Here is a 24,783-nt window from a genome sequence, read left to right on the forward strand (position 1 = left end):
GACGTGAGAAAATCAGGAGCAATGGGCAGGGAGGAATTTGTATGATATACTGAGAGGCAAAGGTGGGAAACTGAATTTTTAAAACATTATTATTCTGGTTCTAAAGAAACCTGCTCATCTTCTTTTTCCCATTAGAAAGTATGACTAATATTCTACACTCTTATTTTTTTTTAAATCTCTGCTAACTTGATAGATAAAATTGTTTTAATTTGTATTCTTCCAATTAGAAATCTTTTTGAACTTTTTTTTAAAAAAGGAAAGGTTGTTAGTTGTATGCATTTTCACTTTTGAGAACTATCTCATTTCTGTGTTGGTGTTTAGTGATTTTTCTTATTATTTTTAGGGGTACTTTACATATTAACAATTTAACACTGAATGTCTGAAAATATGTTCCTCATTTTTTTAATTTGACCTTTATTTTTATGTAGAACATTTTAAAGATTTGTGTAGTTAAATCTATTGTTCTTTCATGATTTAGAAAGCCTCACTCGCCCCAGAATTTAATATTCATGTCACATTTCTTTTCTTATGAATTGTGGGGCTTTAAGCAAAGACGTATCATAATTTAAGGTTTTAAACTTTAGGAAGAGAACATGGCAGGAATATGAGCGATACATTTTTGATATGTACCTGCTCTTGTCCTCCCCACAACTTTCCTCATTTTTTCCCCCTTCATTCCTAACAACCAAGTCATTAACACACTAATTCAAGCTCCATCCAAGTTTAATGTTACCTCACAACATCTCGTCCCCTTGGCTTGACCAATTTTGCAACCCTCAGCCGTTTCCCTCATTGTGGCTGGCTTTTCCTAATCCTCATACAAGTCTCAAGTGATTAGGAGCCAATGTGACTTTAGTGCATTCCTTCACACATATGCACGTATGAAGTATTACTTGTTTTGAACAGGTAGCAAGATTCAGTTGCCTCCTGACATGTTATGTACTTAACAAAGCCTCAGGGGGAACACCTACCAGATACCACCATCTGTTATTTTTAAGGCAGTTGGGTTTATTGCCTACATTCCTGAAGACACATTCAGTCAGGCAGGAAACAAGTGTTTATGGAGTACCCACAGGGTGCAATGTACTAGGCGCTTGTCAGTTGCTTTTTTACCACAGCAAAGTCTCTGGAAATGGAGCAGTTCTTTAGAATTGACAAGGATTGTTAGGAACAACAACAGTTAAAAATACACATCAGCAATATGGCACTGTTAAAACTAGCAAGCCTAAAAACCAAATGTATAGTTGGAGTATAGCTTTCGAAACTCCAGGGCACAGCATCTTGGTCTTCCAAGCATTGCTTCAGTTTATGCCTGAACCATCTATGTTAAAGTTTATGATTTAAACCTAGAGGAAAAGAATTGAAAAGGGCTCAAGAAAAAGAACAAGATTATTTGATCTCACCTCTCTTTTTAACCAAGTCTCCCATTTCTCAGTTTACTCTTTTTTTCTCAAGAAGTTATCTTGCTTTTTTCAACCAGCAAGTCCTCTTCTACAGTTTTCCTCTATCAACCTGACTCCAGTTGCTCCATTCTTCCCTTGAACAAGCTCCAGGAGGACCCTCTTCTCTCTTCCCTCCTTGGAGTTAACCATGTTTCCTCTGGTCTCCAGCAGTAGTAAATAATTTGCTTAAAATTGTGAATCTCCTTATCTTCACACCATTCTTTATAGACTGTTCTACAAATGCTTTCTACTCGTTTTTCATCAGGCAATTCTATTCCTTAAGAATTTAAAATAATCCTCCACAGCCTTTCAAATCAGGTATTGTGGTGTTAGTGAAAAACTGTTGAGATTTTGGAAAAGTCTTATAGATTCCAAGTCATTATTCTTCACATGGCTGCTAGATTAGCGTGGCACAAGTACTTCAGCTAGTGTTACTTTAAGCACAAGCGTTCGTGAAAAAAACATGAATATAGCACTCATTGCTATTTCATGTTAATGCACAGATTTATTTTGACAAATAAATATATATGTGACCAACAGTGTATCTGTATGAGATATTTCTTAATGTTGTATTGTAGTTATTTAAACTTAGACTGGGGTGATAAAACAAAGTAGTTGTCAATCTGTGTTCCCTTGTTCCAAGAATGAATATATTTTAGTTCTGAAATGCACAATGGATCAGAAGTAACAATCTACTGGTCAGTAAGAACTGACCAGAGATATGTTTGATTTCCTGCTACAATTGTAATAACACAGTCCACCATTTTCGAGTGCAAGTAGAGGCACAGATCAAATACTTGTCTAATTAAATAGTTGAAATTCACACACTGTGATCACAGGAAGTCCAGCATCTTCTTGAAGCTTCTTCCTTCTGCTACTGAGTCCGAGCTCATACTGCTTGATGCATGACGGGCCAGTAGATTGAGAGACAGTGTTGGGGCAAGGAATAGTTACTTTATGCGGAGAGCCAGCAGGCTGAGATGGTGGACGTGTCCCAAAGAATTTTCTTACCCGAGTTAGAATTTACGCTTCTTTCATACTACAAGGGGAGGGGGTGTGGCTGGTTGTTTCAGACTTCTTGGTGCGGGAATCCTTTGTTCTTGCAGCTGTCCCTGTAGGTCTGGTCACAATGTTCCTATACACCTCCAACAAGACAATTGTTATTTTCTGTTCTGTAGTTTTTTACCTCTGTATGAATGGAAACGTGTTATACCTTTAAAGGTGGAGTCTGCGAGGCAGAGCCTTGAGAATGGGCTATCACGTATATTTCAGGCTATAGGCAACATTCTTTTACAAAGGTGCAGAGCCAGCATGACTAAACACAAAAAACAGAGCACAAAGGTAGAGCTGAAGGAATAGATCCAATATGGAGGCAGATTTGTTTTTCTCTGCTACAATTCCACCCCAATCGTCTGAGCCTCAGCAACTAACAGTCAAAAAATTAATCTTCTTTCCATAGTCGAGAGGTCGTTGTTCTCGAAGATGTCACAGACCAGTGAGGAAGACATTCAAATATGGACAATTTACGATATTAAATTCTTAAAAGATTAATTGTAAAATTAGTTAAAAGAACATAACTTTGGAAGGTTCAAGCAAGCTTTACAGAGTAAAGCTCTAAAAGCCGAATTCTTTTTTTTTTTTTTAACATCTTTATTGGAGTATAATTGCTTTACAATGGTGTGTTAGTTTCTGCTGTATGAGGAAGTGAATCAGCTATACATATACATATATCCCCATATCCCCTCCCTCTTGTCTCTCCCTCCCTCCCACCCTCCCTATCCCACCCCTCTAGGTGGTCACAAAGCACCAAGCTGATCTCCCTGTGCTATGCGGCTGCTCCCCACTAGCTATTTTACATTTGGTAGTATTTATAAGTCCATGCCACTGTCTCACTTTGTCCCAGCTTACCATTCCCCTCCCCTTGTCCTCAAGTCCATTCTCTACATCTGCATCTTTATTTCTGCCCTGTAAAAGGTGAATTCTTTTGATTAAAATTCCTCAATAAATTGTGAGTTAGTCATTACTAGGAGCTAGTCATTTTTGAAACAGATTAGATGTTAGATTTAAGAGTAGAAACTTCTGGGCTGGAGGATAAAAGGTGTTACATTCTACCCACAGGAAGCCAAGACAGGACTGGGGACAGAAAAAATATATATAAACAAATACTTTTATCCAACACAGGAGCTCTTTAAAATAACTCCAACAGGAAAAAAAAAAAAAAAAAAGAGAGAGAATATAAAATAACACAAGTGCTTGTACTAAAGCATAGGAATAAAAGGAGAGTTTCAATTTATTAAGCATTTCTCAGTAGAATGGCTAGATCTTGGAACAAGCCAAATGTTGGCTATGTATAAAATAAGAGAAATCAAGAATGACTATGAAAAGAAAAGGAAAATAAAAGAAATTGAAATCCCATTTATAGCATAAATTTTGAGACTTAAATTGTCCTTTAATTGGGTCACATATTTTACTTTACTAAAACTAAAAATATGTGACCCAGACTTTAGCCTCATCCAGATTAGGCCTTTGAAGCTAGAACACTGTCTTCAGCAACTCTGAAATTGCTCCCTTTCTTTCCATTCCTATTTTCAAATCTCTAGTTCTTATCTTTACTATCTCATGGCTGGATGTTGCAATAGCATCCTTAGGTATTGCCCCACCTCCAGTATCCCTCTCTCTCTGTTGCGTCTTGCATGCTGTTACTATCATGTCTTGACAGAACTAAAAAGGAAAAGAAGTAATATCCTGTTATTTACTTGATACCTTTTAAACTCCTAACTCTGGCCTTTATTCAAAGTCTAAGATCTAACCCCAAGCTTATTTCTGCTTCAATCCTATTAATAAATTTACATGAATTATCTTCTCCAGGCAAAACATCCATTTCACAGCTCCAGAGTCTGCCTTAGGATTTCAACTTCACTTGTGCTCAGTCTGTTTCCTTTGCCAAGGGATCCTTTTTCCCAGAGCAAGCATCCACTAAATCAAACTTAATAAATCTGCAGAGGTCTAATCTCATCCTTTCCAAACGTTTTCTGCAACAGCCCTGCTGGATATGAAGTCTTTCCAGACTCAACTTGTATAGTAATCATCAATCAGGTTATTGAAATGGCATCATTTGTGGGCTAGTGGTATTAATATCATTTGTTTTTATTTGAAACACATTTTATTTCTCTAACTGGATGGAATGCTCTTTGAGTTCACAGTCTGTGAATGTTCATGTAAATTTGGATTTAATGTTGGCTCTATCATCTATGAATTTTGTGACTTCTCCAACCTTTTTAACCTCTGAATTTCCATAAATTTCAATTTCCTCTTCTCTAAAAGGAAAGTAATTATATTGTCTGTTAGTTCATTCTTATCCCTGACTCATTCACTCAGTATTTAGTAAATATGTTCCTGCTACATATTGTGCTATTTGTTGCAAAAAAAGGAGAGAACAACATAGAAACAGTCCCTGCCCTCATGGAGCTCTCAGAAAGACATAAATAAAATAAAACCTCAGGAGCGCTCAAAACATTTTAGTACCCTTCCCTCACTAAGAGTAACAGTAATAAAAGCTAATATTGATTGATTTCTTATTATGTGCCAGGCATGTTACAAGGCTCTTGTAAATGTTTTACCTGTATCAACCACCTTGCCAGGAAGGTACTGTTATCAATTCCATTTTTCAGATTAGGAAACAGAGGTTTAAAGATGCTGAATGTTAGGAATTCCCTGGCAGTCCAGTTTAGGACTCAGCTCTCTCACTGCCAAGGGTCCGGGTTCGATCCCTGGTTTGGGAACTAAGATCCCACAAGCTGTGTGGCGTGGCCCAAACAAACAAACAAGTAAAGAGGCTGAATGCTTTATCCAAGTCACATGAACCACGTGAATTGCTCATAGATGACGGTGCCAGGAGTAATCCCAGAAATCTGGACTCCTTAGGTCGTGAATTTAACTGTTTTATAACTCACAGAAAAATCTCACACAGTGTCCTGTTCACACAGGATGCTCAGTCAGTGTTTGCGGTTGTTTCTGTCGTAAATTAGTACACCGCTATCCAGTAAAAATGTAATGCAAGCCACAAATGTGAGCCCGTGTATAATTGAAAATCTTCTAGTAGTCATGTTAAGAAAGCAAAAAGAATTAAGTAAATTAATATCAATAATATGTTTTACTTAATACAGCTAACATATTACCATTTTGACATGTAATTCGTATACGAATTATTAGTATGATTTATTTCCTCCTTTCTTTTTCCTCCCTCCCTTCCTTCTTTCTGTCTCCCTTTTTTATTTTAAAAACTAGGTCTTCAGAATCCTGTGTGTATTCTAGAGTTAAAGTGCATCTCAATGCAGACTAGCCACGCCCCAAGTGCTTGATAGCTGCATGTGACTGGTGGCTGCCGTAGTGGACAGAGTGGGATTAATATTATTTGCTGACCAGTAAGTTTACATGTCAAAGAAGCATAATCCTTGTTAGACTAGAACCATAAAACCCGATCTTGGAGCACACCTATGATAAAAGAAATATAGTCATGAAAATCAAAGTAAATTTTTAAAATTTCAAACTTTTTACTAGTATTTCATGAAAGTCACTCAGGGTATCTAAACACAGGTTACAGCACACTTGTTAAAATTTATCATCTAGCTGCTTGCATTGTATTCTGCAGCTCCTCTGACACCTCCTCCCTTCAGACTCTTAATTTCTCAAATACTTTCTTATCTACTTCCATCCCATATGGCTTTTCTCTCCTGATTTTCCTAAGCCTTCCCTCACCATTTTATCCTATAAATCAACTAAGAAACTTTGACTGATTCTTCTACTTACTACCTCTGTGACTCCCTCTCGTTACTGTAGCATCACAAAAGCCCAAAGAACCCTTCAAATAGAGAACTCTCCTTGGAAAGCAAGGAAATGTGGAGAACAGAAATAGGACAAAGGGATTTTTTTCCTTTGCGTGCTTGCTTTGCGGCGTGGAAGATTATTCTCATAGCAGCAATAGCTCCTATTTAGTGGGGGCTTTCCTTTTTCTCCACTGAAAAGCAGATGGAGTTAGAGTCAAGTTGAGAGTCACAGTTTCCCTTAGGAAAAGAACAGGCATGTTCTTCATTCCTGTTAAATTTAAGAAGTAAAGAACAACGCAGTCCATTGGAGTTAGAGGAGCTTCAGCTTGGAAAGTGGGCAAGTGTGACTTTGTTATTTCGCCTAGGATAGAAAGTACCTCTGTGTTTTCCCCATTATCTAATCTGCAGTGAGGAAGGAGACCAGAGCCTTGCAATTCGTGAATCAGAGTACAGTTCTTTGCTCTTTTTTTTCACTACTAAGAAATAGTCATTGAGTATCTTTTTTTGTTGTTGTTCATGTCTTTAGGAAAAAGAACACCCTTATTGAACTAAGGCTTCAAGCTTAAATTCTGAAGACAGATAATAGTGATTTGGAAGAACGTTTGTATGTTTTATATAATTGTTCATTGAATATTAGTTACCCATTTGCATGGTATGGCCCCTAAGGGAGAAGGGCTTCTCTTTTCCTCTTCCACTTTTCCTTTCTTTCTTCCTGTATCCCTGGCAAAAAATTACTTATCTTAAAAAGAAAGGAAGACCAAAAAAAAAAAAAAATTACTTATCTCCAATCCCAGTCTAGGAAAGTTCTAGGTAAGCTTTTCTGATCCCAAACCCCAAGCCAGAATCAAGACCTCCCCCTTTTGTGCTCTGGCTGTATTGCAGTGGCAACTATTAACAGCATTACAGGCCGTGTGTTTCCATGGTTTCTTGTATCTTGTTCATTTCTCTATCTCTGGCATTCCCTGCAATACCTGACACATATGGCTGGTGACTACTCTAGTGGACAGAGTGTAGTACGCCCTTGATGAAAACTTTGTGAACGAACAAATGGCTCTTTCCTTTAAGCCCCTGGCCCCTCAATCCCAAACTATCAAAGTTTGTCAAGCCTTTGGCAGTCAGTGCTCCTTAATAAAAATAGTGCCTATTTTCCATTCCTCCTGGTGCTTCCTGGTATCTAGGAGTAGGGTGTGGTCCAGATATAGATGGACAGTGATTTAGACTGTAATTATTAAAAATATTAAGAAGTTTGACAGTCTGGCTTCTAGAATGTTTTCATCGAATAGAGAAAATCATAACTTTTGAAAAGGAAAAAAAAATCCCATTTTCATTTTACATCAGAGAAGGTAATTAATGAACGAGAAGAGAGGTGGTATTCTCCATGTTAAGCATAATACATCCTCTAGAGCTGGTGATGGGCATCTTGATAACAGAATAATTAATTTGGTATATATTTTTTCTTGTTTTCTCTTCACAGGAGATTTAATATCTGAGAGAAGGAAAATCTATAGATGTAGATGGATATGACAGAGTTGAACAAAGAATAAGAAAAAAATTATTTTTATCACACTTAGTAAAAGAAAGACTATTAGAGAAGCTTTCCTGTATACATTTACATGAATTCTCCTTAGAAGAGTATGGAAGCATTATTCTAATAACATAAGATGAAAAACAAATAAGCATATTGCAATGAGCTGTCCCCAGAAGCTGGAGTAGGTAACCTAATAGCAACTATCAATTACTTTCTCATGTATTTTCCTAGAAAAATAAATCAACTTTGGTCTTGGAAGACAGTCAAGATTGATAATAATGTCAAAGTTGATTTCAACTTTTCTACCTCATAAATATTTCCAGAGGGAGGCATAGGCACAGATATGCCTTGCTGCAAAGCTCCCAGGGAGATTTTCCAGTGACCCAGTGAATCATATGATAAAGCCCCTCATTTGCAAGTATAACAGTCATTTCCTCTGCTTCTGGTTTAACAACCTGCATTTCCTGATAAGCTTCCTGTATCAAGTAATCTTCCCCATCTATAATTTTTGTGACTCCCCAGAATGAATTGCCAACATGCTGTCCTTGATCTATCAGGGAAGAACAAATTGACAACATTCCTGGTAGGTTTACATACTGCATATTTTCTCAGAACAAGCACTCCATTTGTGTAAGATGGCTAAGCCCATCAATAAAAAGAGGTTCTACTTCCTAGCAGATTTTGTAGCAGAACTTTCTCCTTATTAAATTTATTTTGTCTTCTCAGTTCCTGAAAATATAGATGTAGGTATCAAGTAGTGGGAAAATGTGATTGATACATAATGAGACAGTGCCTTATCAGAAAAGCAGGTTACCATGGTGCAACATAGTGAGAAAGACCAAGCACGCAGAGGCTATCTCATCTGATACCCTGGTTGCAACAAAAACTGGTTTCTGCAGATGTGGTTAAGCTTGGACAGAATGGATAAGGCACTTAAGATAAATTACACCTGGGTGTTAGGGAGCCATAAAGTATGCAATTGTTACCCAGATGGCAGCTAACATAATCACCTTTCCCCCAATATCCAAGTAAGTGTTCTGAACCTCCATTTTATAGATCGTAGAAACTATGCTCCAAAGATTTCTTTGAATTGTTTTCATGGTTATATCTGGCTCTGAGCCCTTGTGTCCAGTGAAGTATTGCAGTTCTAGGGACAGTTTTTTTATGCTATTCCAGTTGTCCTTCTATCAGACTCTGTAAAACAAAAGGAAAGTAAAACAAATTGAAGTAAAACAAAACCCTGTTTCTTAGTTTCCATAAGATGTAAGCTACACAATGATCTTCGAGAGCACCTATCTTTAATGCATATCGCTTGTTTGTCTTTATGCAAGTTCCATACAGACAGAAGCAATCTATCCTACTTGCCATATCTCCAGCACCCCACACAGTACCTAAAACAGAGAAGCCAAGAATACGTATTTGTTCAGCTCTATATTTCCAGCTTGTAGTTTTGTTGTGGATACATGGTAGACAATAAATGTTCGATGAAATTAGTTGGAAGGATACAGGAAAGGAAGATGAGTAAAACCACACATGTAAATAAATCAACTGAGAAGAAAAACCTTGTTTTGTTGTTTAAAGGGATTTTTGTTTTGTATCAAATTGAGCAGAAGAAAAACATATAGGTCCTTTGTAAGAGCAAATTTGCTCATCCTCCAATGAAAACTGAAAGCCTTGTGCAGGAATGGGCAGACTCCGTTAAGAACACTTTCTATAAAATGCAAGTGTTTCTCACAATCACCTTGGGCCGATTGGCCACATGCAGATCCTGGGCCTCAGTCCTCCAGGACTCTGATTTGTGGAGTTGGGGCCCAGGAATCTGAATGCAGCTGGTCCTCAAACACTGTATGAGATATAAGACAGCTGGGAGTGGCCCTGCACAGGCTGGGATTTGACTCGTGGCTTCAACCACTCTCTGCAAAGTACAGGGCTTTGCCTCTTTGTTACTTGAATTTTGTTATTCTAACTTAGTTACTCACTGTTTATTTACAGAATAAAATGTTTCAGTTCCCTTTACTTCCAAAGTTAGGAGAAGGTTTTTACAAAAGAAGAGCCTGGATCAAGATGCCTTGAAATCATTTTTTGAGGATGAAATTCTCCCTAATCATGAATGGTTAACCTATCTGGCATCCCAGAAAGACATAATGTCTTTTATTATTATTATTTTCTATACACTGTAGACCCTTGGCTACTGGGTACTGCTGGAACCCTGAACCCTGACTTGCTTGTGGGGGAGTTGAACGATTTTTATCTTAACCTTACATTACTGTAGCATTTTGCATAATATGCATAATTTTTAATGAAAGCTTTTCATAAAACTGAACACTCTACAGGTATTCTGCCTACATGGCCGTGTAATTTCACACCCCTGATGGATTTCCCTACAATGTTGCTAGGAGACCAAGACACTTCTTAACAAAGGTTACAGAATGTTATTAACCACGTGGATATCTGCTCCCCCAAATCCATTTGCTTGTTGCAGATGTGGCTTCCTTAAAGTGTGGTGTTTAGGACAATCCAAGTAACCATGGGGAAATTGTGCAGCTCCCTAACGTAGGGGTGCAGTACTCTTCCGAGCAATATCACCACCTAGCTCTTCTCCCAGTTTTATGACCACATAAAGGTGGAGAGGGCTGTGCGCTTTTATTTCTTCATGGGACAGAGACTTATATTTTGCTGCTGTTCCATTCTAGAACTACAGATAAAAGAAAAAGAATCAGTGCACAAGAGTCAGGGATTGTTGCGAAAAAGATTTCTCTCAACATTTTTTGAAAGTCACCCCTGTTTTTTAATTTTCATTTTAGTATCCCTTTGAAGTACATTATGTTAGCCAGGGTAGACCAAGATTCGCTATTGACATCATAATTTAATCCTAAAATGGCAATCTAATTAGCATAAATCTTATTAGCAGTTTATAAGTTTTAAAAGTAATATATGTTTTGGTGATAGATCTTCTGTATCATCATACGAAACTGTGGGTATAGTCAATGAGTAGCAGTGCAGAAATCCTTTTGTGGTCAGGTACAGATAGAAGCTGTCTTCATGACCATAAACCTGAAACAACTGAGGTTCTGAAAAACCCAGTATTGCACGGTCCATGCTCCAGAAGTATTTGATCCAAAAAAGGTGGGTTCCTCCTGAAATCCTTCTTTCTGGCCCCTAGCTCTCCACTGTTTGTTTCCCCCAGTCTCTCTTTCTTCTAGACACTAACCTTTTGAGCATGTTCCCTTTCTATTTCAGCAGTCCCTCTTCCTAGAAGAATTTCCAGCTGTTTAACTCCCACTGGACCTTTAAGATGCCAGCTCAGAGACTTCCCTGGTGATCCAGTGGTTAAGACTCTTCGCTCCCAATGCAGGGGGCACGGGTTCGATCCCTGGTCGGGGAACTAAGAACCCACATGCTGCCAGTCGTGGCCAAAAATAAAAAAAGTCAGCTCATTTGTCCCCTTACCAGGGAAGCTTTCTGTGAACCCTTCCACCCCAGCTGAAGCCTTTACTATAAATGTCACAGTAGCTGGTATTTTTTTTTAAATGTACGACTGTAGTTGTGATTATTAGATGAAAGTCGGTCTTCTCCCCTCCTCATTCCACGAAGGCAGAGGTTTGCTCCCTACTATAGTCACAGAAGCTGCCATTTGTTAGGGGTTTATACATTTTCAGGACAAACTTGTTGATGAATAACTGAGACACATGACACTGTTCTCTCCAACACTCTGTAACTCTCCGGTTCTCTTACATTTTTTGACTGGTCCTCTATACTTTCTATCCATTCTTTTAAGTAACTTCCAGGCTTTTAATTAACACTCTATAACTCTCTGGTTCTCTTACATTTTTTGACTGGTCCTCTATACTTTCTATCCATTCTTTTAAGTAACTTCCAGGCTTTTAATTTTGTTTCTTTTGTCTTCCTCACCTATTCCTAAACCTTACTTTCAAAGCTCAGCTAATCCAGATGACTTCCAAATCCAGTGATTCTGTCTTGATTTCTCATTCTAGCTCTAGTCATCTGTTCTATACTATATTTGAGATTTAGTCACTTGAAGGTTCAGCTGTCATTTCAAATTCCACTTGGGAGAAATAGATGAAAGAGTATTGGCTTTGTTCTTAGGAGTCATAAATATTTAGTACTATACAACTTTGGAAAAATTATTTTACCTCTCTGAGTCTCCATTTCCTTATAAAATTGAAATACTGATACTTGTCATGCAACATTGTTTTAAAGATTCAGAAAGTATAATAGACACACATGTGTGTATGTGTTTACATTCTGACATTCCATATCAATCAATGCTTGAGACAGTTGGCAGTCAGTAATAAGCATGTATTGCTTTATATATTTATTAGAATAAATAATCTCTCCAGCCTTTTACTCTTTCCTATTTTACTTATCTTTAAAACAATAAATCCCCATTTTTCTTAATGGGGTTCAATGTCTTAGAGTCATTTTTCTACTCCATAGGTCAAATCAAAGATCAAATCTTATTACTTCTTCCTTCAAACTGTGTCTCTAATTTAATGTGTTGAATTCAAAATGCTGTTCCCAGTTTTACCACCTTGACCCTGGCCCTCACACTTGGCCCTGGACCCTTTAAGCTAGACTTCTCATAAATTGCTTTGCCTTGGTCTCTTATCCTGTGCCTGTTACCAGTTTAATCCACCTAGATCATGTGTTTTTACCCACAAGGTCCTCATGGAAAAGCCTGTTATCACTCCTGGCAGAATTAAGTCCAGTTTCTCCTCCCACTTCCAGTTCTTCTTTCCTCCCTATCTAACCTGAAGTCCTCATGGACCCCATGAGCTCAAGATCCAATTAGTCTATACTCCACATACTTCACACTTCATGATGGTCCCCAGTTGTCTTCTCTTTATCGTGTTGTTCCTTCTGCCTTGAATGGTTTCACAGCCCTTTGCTTCCAATCCCTTTTCTCAAAGCTCACATCCAGGCATTTACCTAAATTTCTGTAGCTTTCTCCATCTACAGTTCCATGATGATGTAATGATTATTTGTGTGCTACTTTGATCCTGATTGTTTCATGTATGACCTGAGTTCCTTGAATATGGTGGCTGTGTCTTCTGGTTTTTCCCCCCTTTGCTGGACCTTAAACAATTCTGGATTTGTAAATAGAATTTTTAATTTGCATTGTTTACTGTAATCACTCTGGGTTGAAGTACCACAGAGAAAAACTGAAAGTTAATAGGTTCAATTATATGAAGTTATCAATAGTTGACCGATTTTGACCTATCACACAAACAATTTTGTATGGTTCAACCTGTTGGTTTGAAGTCCTGATCTCAGATGACTTGTTAAAATATCAAATAGATGTTTTCTCAGTTTAGAAATGGTCCATAGAAATTAGGAAAAGGATAGGTTACTGTCCTATTCATATCTCATTCTACATGCTCTAGAAAGGACATTCTCCATTGTTTTTTGTTTGTTTGTTTTGTTAAGATAGTCCAAGTTTATTTTCTGAACGGGCTGGTGAAGAAAATATTGGAGGTGATTAATAAACTTTAGATCCACATTTATTCCTGAAAGAGGAATTTTTATTGTGTATAATGGAATTACCAACATTTTACTAGGGCAGATCTAGGATCAAGACCCAACCCTGCCACAAACTTGGATAACCTTAAGCAGCTTACGTAAATTTTCGGTGTCTTTGGTTCTTCATCTATAAAAGAGGTTGATAATGTAAGTGTCTACCGCTCAGGGTCAGGGTGAGAATTAAATGAAATAATCTAAATAAAGACTTTAGACCAGTGCTGGCACATAATAAGCATTCACTGAATGTCAGTTGCTTTTATTACTCCTAATTTAATAAAAGAAGAGTCTCTGATATTCTGTAGATGTAACCCAATACCAATAAGCATAATAGTAGCTCTCTGTTTATCTTATGGGGCAACATATCACCTTATTTATTCTTGCTGTGTTTTTTTTTTTTAAGTGTGATGTGAGGCTTTTCAAAACAAGTAAACATTATAAGTAAATAAATGTCTTATTCCTATAAAGTAAATCACCATAATTTCATATCATGTCTCTCTCTTCTTCTATGTAGACATGAGTTCAAGCAGCATTAAATGAGACCTCTGTAACTTACTTGTTTTTAGAAATATCTTGTGCTTTCTGCAACAGATCACTTCTCCTTCACAACTCTCCCCATCTCCTACAAAAGCAAAAGCCATAGCTCAGAAAGCAAGTTATCCAAGCAAAGTCCAATTCTTTCTGTACTATAAAATAAAAATAAATTGAAACCATAATACCGAGCAGTGGTATGGATCATTCATGGATTAAAGATTTGTCTGGTTGAAAAGATGTAGCACGATGCTTGAAAACACATTGAAATTGCCCAATACTTTTATGACAACAGTGTATTTATAGAGGGTTTATTCCTGAATGATTCAATGGATTTATGGATTTAGCAAATTACTATATGTAAGCCATTTTTTAAGTACCTGATTAGGCTGACGTCACCTCTGTTGATTCATCTATTTATTAATTCGACAAATATTTATGAAAGTATTACTGTAGGCTAAGCACATAAAGGAGCTTACTCAAATTAGGGCTGCCTCTCCTCTTACATAGTTTTTTTTAAAAACTTCATTTATTTAATTTAGTTATTTTTGGCTGCACTGGGTCTTTGTTGCTGCGTCCGGGCTTTCTCTAGTTGCGGTGAGCAGGGGCCACTCCCCGTCGCGGTGTAAGGGCCTCCCACAGCAGTGGCCTCTCCCATTGCAGAGCACGGGCTCTAGGCGTGCGGGCTTCAGGAGTTGTGGCTCGCGGGTTCTCGAGCGCAGGCCCAGTAGCTGTGGCGCATGGGCTTAGTTGCTCTGCGGCATGTGGGATCCTCCGGGACCACAGCTCGAACCCATATAACCTGCATTGGCAAGATTCCCAAGCACTGGGCCACCAGGGAAGCCCTCTCCTCTTATATAAATTTTAAGGGCAGCCATGGCCGAAGAGTTTATGATCTTTTATTTCCAGTTTAAATGGTGCCAATATAATCGTTATTTCCGACTTCATGTCTATCTCCAGCTTAACGTGATGTGCTTTAACTGTAGGACTAGCCTGACTCCCAGCACTGGTTTTCCTACCTGGCAACGGGGGAGAACTTTGTGAGTGCAACTGAGCAGTTATTTCTGGGAAGTGTGTTCACCCTATTTCTCCCTGCCCCAACTTCTTGGCAGAAATTAACATTTTCTTGGTGATCTTCATTCACAACATTCTTACCTCATCTGGTTCTGTTTTCTCTCTATTCAAAGCCATCATAATTCTTCAACAAAGGGGCCTGAAGCAGAGGTTTTATGTATATTACATAGTCTCCCTTATTTAGCTTCTCACCCTATCTTTTGGAAGGGGTCCAGAAATCCATATATCTTGCTGCACCCTGTTGGAGAAAAAATGTTAACAGTCCTTTAATTCCATCCCTTCCCGAGACAAGGAGAAATTGTTAAATGGCCATGCCAGGGGTTTCAAGCCCCATAAGTGATGCTTGCCAAAGGGTCTTTCATAAAGCATAAAATCAGACTCAACTGGAACTGGTAAATGTAGTAGATAAGGCAAATATGGGACGTCTACTTTCAAGGAGTTTAGAGTCTGAAAAATATGGTTTTTGAACAAGTGCAAATAAAGGAGGAAAAAGAACATTTCTGGCATAGGGGACAGCATTAGATAGAACCTGAGGCCAAGAGAGCATGGTGGTTTTAAGAAATTAAAGAGGACCCCTATGGCTGCAATGTGGAGTGACAAAGAAAGGAGGCCCAGATCCTGCAGGCGTGTGCACTGTTCAAGATATTCGGACTTTACCCTAAAGGCTAGTGCAGTCAGGAAGGATTTTCAGCCACAGAGTGAGCTGTCAGATTTGTGTCTTTCGAGATTACTTTAGCTGTGGTGTAGAAGCATTGGAGGAGGGAGACCAGATGTGAGGGAGTCAGCTGTCATTCCAAGTTTCACTTAATTAATCTTTTGTTTGGTTGAGATTAAGAAAAATCAATTCTTAAAACTTTCTTTGGGCTTCCCTGTTGGCGCAGCGGTTGAGAGTCCGCCTGCCGATGCAGGGGACACGGGTTCGTGCCCCGGTCCGGGAAGATCCCACATGCCGTGGAGCGGCTGGGCCCGTGAGCCATGGCTGCTGAGCCTGCGCGTCCGGAGCCTGTGCTCCGCAACGGGAGAGGCCACAACAGTGAGAGGTCCGCGTACCGAAAAAAAAAAAAACAACTTTCTTTAATTTCTCATTTCACGTCCTCTAATAATCTTTTCTAAAAGAGTTTTCTTCTATTCCCTTGCCTAATCTTATCTTCCAAAGGCCTTGTGGAAGAGCCTTTTAGGAAATCTTCTAGATTCATTTATAAGTTTTTGCTATTTTGAGTCGTAGCACATTATTGGCATTGTCTTTTCAGCCACTTATTTATGGCTGCCTATTTATGGTGGCTATTTATTAACTAATAAAGTGATTTCTTCTTTCTTCCTTGCCTTTTTAAATTAATTGGAGAAGGAGATCTATCTTGCTTAGCTGTGCACCAGTTTCAGAGCCTTGCATGCAATAGTAAATAAATAACTTACGAACTAAATGGAAACGATGTGATACACACACTCTTAATAAAGTAAGTTACTTCTTTTGGTGGAACAGTGGTGTAACTCGGTGTTAGTAATATTCTGTTTTGTTGCATTGTCTTAGACATGGCTTTGCCCACATAGATAGAGCTTAAAATGTATTTTTACTGAGTCTAGAAGAACACTAGTTCTACGAGCCTGGGATTTTGTCTCTACCCTGATTTCTTATTCTTTAGACAGTGATTCATTGTTCTAGAAGCTGGTCTTATTTTCTTTAATTCCCATTCTCTTTAGATTTTAAGCATTCATCCCTATTCTGAAGGTCCTCTGTGCTTTCTGAGGGGTTTCATATGCACTGTGGAGGTCAAGTTCAGAGCATAAGTTCTTCTCTGTGCTACCCCAGTCGTACCGGCGAGTTTCTGTTTTTGTGCCCCTGACTACATAACTGATTTGTAATTTTGTTGCTCCGTAAATGGCCTTATGAAGCTTCCAAACATGAGCTAAGTCGGAGAAACATGCAAATGTTAATTGAAATATGTAAATAATATGTACCACATAGGTTGAGGAGTATAAATTATTTCTCTGGAATGAAATAAATAGCAATAAAAAACACTCCTGTGACATTCTTTAATTATCAAGATAAATGAAATCTCTGGTCTGTAAATTGCCAGTAGAATACTGGCATTTAGACAGTGAAGCAAGATTAGTGCTATAAAGCTTAAAACTGACATAACTTCTCTTCAACTCCCTAAAGGACAGTTAGCCAACTTTTACGGCTTCCAGGGAAAAACATCAGATCTTCTGAAAAACTTTCTATCATTTAATTGTGTATGTAAGGAATAGGAAAAAAAAAAACTTCAGAAAAATGTTTATATCTAGTTTACTGCAGATTAAAAAAACCTGAAAATTTAGATAAATATATCTAATGTTATTAATACTAATATTGGTCTACAGTAATTTATACTAATTTTATAAATACTAATATTTACTTAACACTAAGTAGGATAATTTTTTCAAACCGTTGAGTGTTCTGGCAGAAGACGTTAGTTCTTTGGGGCTAATACCTTCATTTAAGAAAGGACAGAGAAATGGAAACTTGGAAAATTAGTGTGGAAGATTAGTGTATCAGTTCATTTCCATGGAAGTCATTATTCTTGGCAGAAATAGTCAAAGCATTTAGTAGTTTTAAGCTATATCTGGATGTTAATGATGTTTAAGTCCCTTAGTCCACAAAAGCTAACAGCATCTTTTTTGATATTAGATATGTGGTGAGATTTTCTACTCCAATTTTTTCATCTTTATAAAAAATATCAAACTGAAGATATTCTAGCAATACATTTTTTCCTTATACTAAATGTAAGCCAAAAGTGTTGAAAGGAAAAATTTTTTCTAAGGTTTGAGCATTCCATGATTTCATAGATGATTCTTTAAAGATTGTGCTCAGAAATTATTTTCATATTATGTAATGCAAGTCAAGTTGCAATGGCTCAGTATAAGACACATCCAAATCCTTTTTGGTCTCAGGCATTAGATGTTTTGACCAGGAATATGGGAGCAATTAAACAACTTTATTGGCAAAGATATTTTACGGAGGACACGAAGAGAATTTAGAAAGAGCTATCCATAAGGAAACGTTGTTAAATTGAACTACGCTAAGATTAAGACCTTCTATTGATCAACAGACACCAGTAAGAGAGTGAAGAGGTAATCCACAAAGTGGGAAAAATATAGACAAACTAATAGAACAATGAGCAAATGTTTGAATAGGACCTTCATCAGAGAGAATCCCCCAATGGTAAACAAGTAAAAAGGTGATCAACCTCATTAGTCATCAGGAAAATTCAAGTTAAGTCCACAATATGATACCACAACATCTTGACCAGAATGGCTAAAATGAAATTGGTCCATTTCTTCTAGGTTGTCCATTTTATTGGTGTATAGTTGCTGATGATCCTTTGTATTTCTGTGGTGTCATTTGTAACTTCTCCCTTTTCATTTCTGACTTTATTGATTTGGGCCCTTTCTCTTTTTTTCTTTTTTCTTTTTTTTTTGCTGCACGCGGGCCTCTCACTGTCATGGACTCTCCCATTGCGGGGCACACGCTCCGGACACGCAGGCTCAGCGGCCCTGGCTCACGGGCCCAGCCGCTCCGCGGCATGTGGGATCTTCCTGGACTGGGGCACGAACCCGTGTCCCCTGCATCGGCAGGCGGACTCTCAACCACTGTGCCACCAGGGAAGCCCAGCTCACTGCTTTTTAGGGCAGCTTATTTAATTTTCAAACATGGAATGTGGGAATCTTCTTCAACGTAAGATAAATTTATTTCCTTTTCTTTAGCTTTCTACTAAACCTTTCTAGTTATGTGTTCTGGTTCAAAAATGAATAAACCTCTTTCACAGGGCAGCCCTAAAAACACTTTTAAATTATTTATTATATTTCACCAGGTATTTGTTCTTGAAGAGGCCATTTACTAGTATAGTATAAAAATCATAATAATATTAGCTAATGTTAAGCACTTTGCAAATTACAGTGTGTTTTTTAGCTTTGGATATCACAGCATATTTAGTATTTTGGGGGATCATAATTTTATAGGTGAGGATTTAAGTAATAGTTACAGAAGCTAAAGAGCTTGCTCAGGTCAGTGATGGAGCTTGGTTTTAAACCCAGTTATTTCCTGTAACAGAGCCCCAAATCTGAAATGCTTCACTTTGTCTACCGTATGACATAGTTTCCAGATTTCTCACCATTGCATTTGAACTCCTTTAAATGCCTTTGATTTGAAGATGTGCCTCTTTAAATACAATACTCAGAACTGGATGTAATACTCAAGGTATCATGTAACCAGCACAAAATAGAATAAAACTTCCTTCCCCTGAACTAGATTTGCTACATGAAGTTTACCATAACATTTCTGTACTCATGTTACAAATGTACTCTTGATTAAATACAATTTGTGGCTATCTTCGAACTCAAAACTTCTTTCTTTGTTTAAAGCAAGATAATGCTCTGACATAACAGCTCCTTAGCTAACTTTACAATTGACTTTTAAAAAAAGTGGGGAAATACATATGGCATAAAATTTACCATCTTCATCATTTTTAGGTGTGTAATTCAGCAGTGTTAGGTATATTCATGCTGTTCTGCAGTCAATTGCCACAACTTTTTGATCTTGCAAAACTGAAATTATATATACATTAAACAACAAGTATCCATTCCCTTCTCCCTCCAGCCCCTGGCAAAACCATTGTACTTTCTATCTCTATGAATCTGACTGCTTTAGGTATCTCATATAAGTGGAATCATAAAGTATATTTTTGTGGAGTGTGTGTGACGAACTTATTTCACTTAGTGGTTCATCCACTTTATAGCATGTATTAGAATTTCCTTCCTTTTTAAGGCTGAATAACATTCCATTGTATGTATATATACCCTGTTTTGCTTATCCATTCATCCACTGATGGACACTTAGGTTGCTTCTACCTTTTGGCTATTGTGACTAATGCTTCTGTGAACATGGGTGCATAAATATCTCTTTAAGACTCTGTTTTAATTCTTTTGGATATAGACCCAACAGTGGAATTTCTAGGTCATATGTAATTCAATTTTAAAATTTTTGAGGAAACACCATACTGTTTTCTAATGTTGCTGCACCATTTTACATTCCCACTACCACAAAGTTTCCAATTTCTCCAAAACCCTGCCAACATACTTGTAATTTTCTTTTCCTTTCTTTTTTCCTCCCCTTCCTTCCCTCCTTCTTTCCTCCCTCCCTTCCCCCCTCTCCTTCCCCCTCCCTCCCTCCCACCCTCATTCTGTTTCTCCTCCCTTCCTTCCTTCCTTTCTAGCAGCTACCCTAATGGGTGTCAGGTGATATCTCATTGTGGTTCTGATTTGCATTTTCTTTTTTTTTTTTTTTTTTTTTGCGGTACGCAGGCCTCTCACTGCTGTGGCCTCTCCCGTTGCGGAGCGCAGGCTCCGGACGCGCAGGCTCAGCGGCCATGGCTCACGGGCCCAGCCGCTCCGCGGCACGTGGGATCTTCCCGGACCAGGGCACGAACCCGTGTCCCCTGCGTGTCCCCTGCGTCGGCAGGCGGACTCTCAACCGCTGCGCCACCAGGGAAGCCCGATTTGCATTTTCTTAATGTTTAATGATGTTATCCATCTTTTCACATGGTTTAGACCATCTGTATATCTTCTTTGAAGAAATATCTCTTCAAGTCTTTTGCCCATTTTTAATTGGGTTATTTCTCTTCTATTGTTGAGTTGTTGGCGTTCTTTATATATACTGAATATTAATCCCTTATTAGATATATGATTTGTATATATTTTCTCCCATTATGTAAGTTGCCTTTTTACTGTATTGATTCTGTTCTTTGATGCATTGAAGTTTTTAATTTTCATGTAGTCCAGTTTATCTATTTTTACTTTTGCTGATTGTGCTTTTGTTGTCATGTGCAAGAAATCGTTGCCTAGTCCAATGTCATGAAAAATTTCCCCTATGTTTTCTTCTAAGAGTTTTATAGTTTTAGCTTTTAGGTTTAGGTCTTTGATCCATTTTGACTTAATTTTTGTACACAATTGACTTCTTTTTAACATAAATGTAAGTTTCACATTTAGTTCCATTAAATTTCGTATTTTTAATTTGGTCATTTTCCCATCTTATCAAGATCTTTCAAAATCACAATTACATCATTATATTTATTCTCCTTTTGAAGAATCTGCATGTCACCTTAAATTTTCATCTGCATGCCCTCTCTGTCCTCAACCTAATAATACTGTTTATGAAGGACATTAAAGTCCTTCCTGTGAGTGTTGTTGGCCAGCACTATTTAAGTGTGTTTGTTGAAGTTTTCTTCATAAGTTCAACAAGAAAATTATGAACATTAGGGATATTTACTTCATAAAGTTTTACTGAAATCCATACTTACTATGACTACAGTATCTCTTTAACTCATCAGCCCCCAAATTACATTAATTTGAATTAAAGTTAGTGATAATATGAACCAATTGACTTAGCATGTAAATTGTAGAAAAGATTTTATAAAATGCATTTTCTGTTATTTTTTAGTTCACACACTGCTAAAAATTGCTGCAGACTGAAAGTCCTTCTATACTTCCTCTAATAAAAATATAAAAATTATTTCTAATTATAGCGTATAAAACTTGTAAATTAATTGTTTTTTGTTTTACATGTTGAAAAATAACCTTACAATCATATTTGCATTATTAATTTGCTTTCAAAGTCTATCTTCATGCATTGTACATAGTACAAACAAAAACTATTGATCAAAGCCTCCAAAATTTTATAAACACAGGGTTAGTGGGGCTGATCATGATGGAAGTTTACAGAATTAATGGGAAGTTAGTAAAAAATTATTCTTAATGATTGTATTGCTATCTGATTTATTCTTTTCATATGTACTGATGTAACACACAAAAGAAAAAAGAAATACATATACATATATACATTTATATATAATATACATTGACATATATAAATATATTTACTTACTATATATACATATATGGTTTTTTACTTACAGTCTGTTTATGTTAGTAATTTCATGGCAGAGGAGCTGTGTGATAGCCTGTCGTAGTCATATATCAAAAGAGAGTCCTGAGAGAGCTTGAATTCACTGAAATCTGATTTATGCACTGATGATTCCTGAGGAGGACATGACCTTCAGGTTAGACAATCAAGACCTCGTTATTTTTATCAAATCTGCCAAGAAAAATCAATTACTTCCTTCAAAAACAAATTAAACAACAAACCTTTCCCAAGGAAGTTATACAGGTTTGTTTATGGAAGTTGAGATTGTTTTTGTGTTCAAAAATACTTGCTTTCTCAAGAATGCATTGTTAGAAATGAGTCTAAAGAATAAGATTTTGATATTTTTAGACAGATAGAAATTTAATATATAACCAATAATTGGTTCAATTTTTGTAACTAGTGGTGGGAACTCAACAGAACTATGTTTAATATGTTCCCTGATTTATCATATGAAACCAAAAATGTTGACTCACCTGAACTGTGGACATTTAATCTACTGTAGAATTGTATAGGTCTACATAGTCAAAGTTTTTTCAATAGCAATTGTTTTTTCATCTGAATCTATAGCTTTACTGATGTAACTATAATACATATATATATACTTACTCTGAAATAACATAATATGCCTTTATGTTTTATCTGTAAGTTTATTCCATGTCTTTGGTTAAAATTCCATGCATAAAAGAATTGAGAATTTTATTTAATAGAAAGAAAAAGAAAAACAACACAATTATATTATCACAATTATACACTATAATATATACATATAAATATATTATGGTAAAATATTATTGATAAACCATCATATATCATTAATGGAAAATATAGTCACAAAAAAACCAACTTTAAGCTGGGGGTTTGCAAACTGCAGTACATGAGTGAAGCATTAAGGGATGGAAACCTCCAGTCCTATTAATATGCCCAAAGACATTCTTCATAGCATTTTAGAAATCCCGTGATATATTTGGATGCTTCTTGTGGCCACATAATGAGCAATATAACCTTGCTCCAAAGCCTGGACTTTCCCTTCATATATCCACAAGTCCCAAACAGAAAAATGTGATGTTAGAGAGCAGAGCACTTCATGTGTTCTGGGTATGGTATATTAAGGGATACAAACATATTGGAACAAAACTACTTTCATGAAACGATGAAAAGATATGTATACATTCATCTACACACACACTGACACACATGTATAGTTATGTTTCAGTCATGATGTAGATTCATTTTGTGCTGGTTAAGAGTGTCAGCTTTGTACCTGGGTAGGGAATCTTTGCTTATGGTCAGATTACTTAAGGCCTTGTTTCTCATTTATAAAATTGGTGAAAGATTTTATACTTGTAAAACACTTATAATTTGTTTGCACATAGTAAAGATTCATAAATGGTAGTGAATATTGTGAGAAATAACCTGTGATGTTACATGGGTTAATGCATATAATATGACTGACACACTGACACACAATATTTTTTGTTATCTTTAAATCACTTGTGCCAGACTTTTCTATGTGGAGTGAGGCTGAACTTTGAACTGCTTCCAGCACTCTGTAGCCATGGACATTGTTTTAAAATGAAGTTTCTTGTACTCTTATGTCATCCTGAAGATGGTGTTTTGCTGTTTCAGAATATTCTCAATTATGCACTATCATATTTGACCTTAAAATATCTCTTTCTGGGAAAATGGAAAAGTTGTGTAAAATATATATTAGCTCAAAAACTATTTATGGAATATCTGTTGAATGGAGGCATCCCTAGATATATTACTCCCTTTTTATGGGATTTGAGATCAAGATAGGGATATGAGATATTAATGTATGAATATCATGCAATATTATTGAAACTCTAGACTTTATGAGGGACATTAATTAAGATAGCCGTTATATACCTGTATCCTTGAAGGTACATAAAGACATATTCTTTGCTGTTAAGTCCTGACTTTTACTGCTGTCAAGCAGTTAATTTTTACAGAAGTACCGACATATAAAGCTTTGTTGTTCTGACTTCCAGGCAACTGTAAGTCTCATAATTCCTTACAATCGCTGTTTAATTTCTATCCTTTCTTTTAAATGGTGGGGTGTTTGGGAGGAGCGGATTGCACTAGCTTTCCACATTGAGTGTAAACTCAATACTTCCACTACATTTCCAGAGCTGGACATTGTTCCTACCCAACCAGCTGGCTCTGTATCTTAAGGTTCATCAGGAAAGTCTTTGTTAACCGCCAGATGGTATGTCGACCTAAGGAAATGAGCCTTTAGCTACTGGAAATCTATTGTGCCAAGTACAACATTCCTAAATGGATATGGAAGGAGAGATCATTGTTTATGGCCCACCCATTAACCCAGAAGAGTTGCTGAGTCCTGGGATTCCAGTAAGGCTAAGGATGGTGAAGTGACAAAAGACTCAGGAGACCACTTGAAAGTATTTTTCCCTACTTAATTAGGCAATAAAGATTTTCCAGGAAACTCTACTTCCTTAGATTGAGAAGGTCCTTAATATTGCAGATCTAAGATATTGCGAAAATGTGTGCTCGTAGCTTTATTTTCAAATATCTCCCGACCATCTCACCACTCAGCCCTGACCCTAGCCATCATCATCTCTCCTCAACTACTTGCAATAGTCTCTTACCCACTCTTCTGTTCAGTCATTTCTACACACAGAAAACAGATGAATTATTTTAAAATGCAAGTCCAATTATTATACTCTTCTGCTAAAAACCTTCTAGCGGCCCTCCTTCTCACTTTAAGTGAAAGCCAAAATCCATACAATGGCCCTTAAATTCTGGCACCATTTCTCCATCTCATTTTCACTCTGTCCTCACTTGCGAGGCTCCCACACCCCTGCCTTCTTTGCTGTGTTCCGAACATGAGGCCTGCTCCCATTCACCTTC

The sequence above is a fragment of the Phocoena sinus genome, chromosome 5, assembly GCF_008692025.1.
Source record: "Phocoena sinus isolate mPhoSin1 chromosome 5, mPhoSin1.pri, whole genome shotgun sequence".
NCBI classification, from domain to species: Eukaryota; Metazoa; Chordata; class Mammalia; order Artiodactyla; family Phocoenidae; genus Phocoena; species Phocoena sinus.